The 3,052-nt window shown below is 45.5% G+C and overlaps 1 long non-coding RNA gene across 1 annotated transcript; it reads left to right on the top strand.

Moving 5' to 3' along the window:
• The first annotated feature begins 561 nt into the window (after nucleotides 1–561).
• On the top strand, nucleotides 562–2,590 carry LOC150064661 (uncharacterized). Its single transcript, XR_016535181.1, has 3 exons — nucleotides 562–820; nucleotides 2,270–2,380; nucleotides 2,474–2,590. It is a non-coding gene; the product is annotated as an uncharacterized LOC150064661 (long non-coding RNA).
• Nucleotides 2,591–3,052: the final 462 nt, after the last annotated feature.

Raw genomic sequence — 3,052 nt, forward strand, 5'->3', positions numbered from 1 at the left:
AAAGCTGATATACTTCTTAGACACAGACCAATGACCACAAATTAAAAGATCACAATTGAACACTGGGTTGCCATTGTTGATGTATCCCTACAAGGTAGAACTTGAAAGTCTGAGGCCCAATGGGAAGTGACTGAGAGATTTCCAGAGGGGCTGTGCTGGCCGATGATGTAAGAACTCAAGTTCCTTTTAGCCAAATAGAAGCATATGGTGATGGCCCAGCTCAATGGCCACCCAGAGACATGGAGCACCACAGGTCAGGGTCAACAGGAAAAGGGCGAAAGGCAAGGTCAAAGCCCAGGTCCCCAAACTAGACTAGGGGACACAGAAAAAGAGCTCCAGCCTCCTCACAGATAAGAAGGGATGCTGTCTCAGGAGTGCTATGTAGGCAGAAAGAATATGGGTGAGCTCAGGCAATGCTGTGGGAAAGTAGGAAGGCCCAGAGCAGACCAGGGAGTGCGCGAGACGGGACCAGACCCAGACATTGTGACAGAAAGAAGGCAGGTCTGTACAGGAGGATATGAAGGGACACTTGGCAGTGGACTGGCCAAGGCAGCCCTCTGACTTGTTTCAAACAACCCTCTTGGCCTGTGCAAGACAATGGCTGGAAGAAAGATAGGACCACCAGAGCAGGGATGAGCCCTGAAGCTGTTAGCCATAGGGCCAATCTTTGGGAAAGCTTCCTGGTTCTAGGAAAGAACTGGAGAGTTTGTGGAAGGAGCCAAGGGACAAGTGACAATCTTCCTTTAGAATGCCAGTGATCCTGACGCCAAGCGGGTCCTGCCTTGATCAGAACTGCAGACTCCTAGGACCTTGTGAATGGGTGAGTCATTAATGTACTTTGAAGGGGCTTTCAGTTATGAAATTTCCCTCTCTGGTATAGGAATAAAAGTTGAAGGGTAATGAGCTGTTGCAGTGTAGCAAGCCTTTCATATCTGAAAGAGTGGGAGCTAAGCAGGAAATAGGAAGGCAGCAAGGACAAAGGGAGAGAGGAAGACTGAAGGCACAATGTAAATTAATGTGAAAAGATAGTGATTTCCTAGGGGCAAAAATTCAGAATTAATGCTATTTCAATAAGTCTGTTAAACATAGAAACACAGCGTAGAACGAAGCAGATGGTACTCAGAAATTCAGAAACAATGAATACAGTGGCCCTTCTAAAAAAGCCATTTCCTAGCAATAGCTGGTGGCTGGCCAACATTCTCAGCTGGAAACTATAAACTGGCTTTATTTGGGGACATCTAAGGCCTTAGGGCAGGATGTGATGAATCCAATACGTGCCGACATCTTGCCTACAAATATTTCCAGAATCCACCACCTCGGGGCCATTCTCCACACCTGCCTCAGTTCTCACCTGAATCAATGAAATGGTTTTCCAGCTCACTGCACCCCTACAATGTGCTTTTGGGGGAACATGTCCCAGGACACACTCTGCCCTTTGGAAGTGGTAATGGCTGTGCAATGGCCAGGGCTATTCTCCACTTCTGTGTCCTGCACATCCTCCTCTGGGTGGCAAGTGGGTGGATACGCTGTCCACACCAATCTGTTCCCCTTAGGAAGGGGATTCGTGTACAGAAACTCGCAACGATCCTGCCACTCACACGATCTGTTCTGGTTTCCCTGGCAGTTGCTCTGGATTGTATTCGGTACCGGCAGAAGGAACATTGGATGCTGTCTACCAAGCACCTCTTTTCCTTCCCCTGGCATGTGAAACTTTAATCCCTAAAATCATCCTTCTCTCACCTCTAATTCACCCTTTTATTCATTCAATATATTTTCATTTCATAAACAGCAGTAACCATAAACTATGTGCCAGCCAGTGTTCCCAGAGCTGAGGATATTTCATTGAGCAAATATTGAAAGGATCGTGATTGTTCATGAGGTCTCCCTGTCATGGCCTCTACACCTTTTCTCATCACAGTGAACCCTCAAATGCTTTAGAAAGGGAGAAATTAGAAGGGGAAACTATTTCCTGTCTTGCTGAGGCCATATGTCTGAGATCTTCTTTAAAGGACTCTTATCTGGAACTGGCTTTCAGTATTGACCTGCCTTTGGCATCGAGCTCTCGCATGCTGTTTCCGCTGGTCTAACCTCAGGACTCTAAGAAGGGCTCTGGAAAGGGACACTGTCACCCTCCACCTGTCCTGTGCATTCCTGGGGTTTTCCGTCCATGGATTTCCCTCCCCAGGCCCTAACTATCACCTGGAGACATCAGTTGGCCTCCCTTACTTTCAGAACAGCTCACTTAGACCACTATTTTCTGCCCCCAAAGAGAGAAGAAAGATTTTAATTGGCAGACCTGGCTTCCAGCCCTAAGTCTCTGGGCAACCAGCGTGGACTTGACAATGGAGTCATAACTCTAGGCTTCTGAAAAGGAAGAGATGTAAGAGTTCTCACTTGCAAGTGCTTGCCCCATTCTCAGGACTTCAAATGTATCACCTGACAGGTGCAATTGCTTGCTATTCCTATTTTACAGATGAGAAAAACTGAGCAGCTAAGAACCCAAGCGATGTCTCTCGTCAGGGCCCAGACTGTGAAAACTTGTTATTCAGGCTGGTCAACAGCAGACTCAAAGTAAACCCAATGCATCTCCTTCCTAGATGTCATTGTCTTTCTTCATCACTATTCCCATATCCCCTAATGGAAACTAACTCCCCCTCCCAAGTCAACTTTAAGAACTTATCACATGTGGGTAGAGGGAGAGAGGAGGAAAATGGCAATAACAAAGAAAGGCTGACATTCTTGTTTCCAGGAAGACCTATACCTATAACCTTAATTCTGGAATTGTGACCTTTTTATACAACTGCACAATCATATAACAATAAAAAATACTACAAAAAAAATTTAACCCAACACAAAAAGAATTGAACATAGTTTAGGCATGCCTCTGAGAAATACTGGGAAATCAGATTTTCTTTGATTTTGTCATCTAAAAGCTTGTCTTACTTTGGAATGTGAAAAATCACAACTGCTTTTGCCTGCAGAGGTAGTCTACTATGTTGAGGCAGGTCTTCAAGAGTAAGTGAAAATGATGGCTTTCATTGTGAGTGTTTGC

This window comes from Megascapheus bottae, chromosome 4 (genome assembly GCF_031878675.1).
Source record: "Megascapheus bottae isolate mThoBot1 chromosome 4, mThoBot2.hap1, whole genome shotgun sequence".
Lineage (NCBI taxonomy): Eukaryota > Metazoa > Chordata > Mammalia > Rodentia > Geomyidae > Megascapheus > Megascapheus bottae.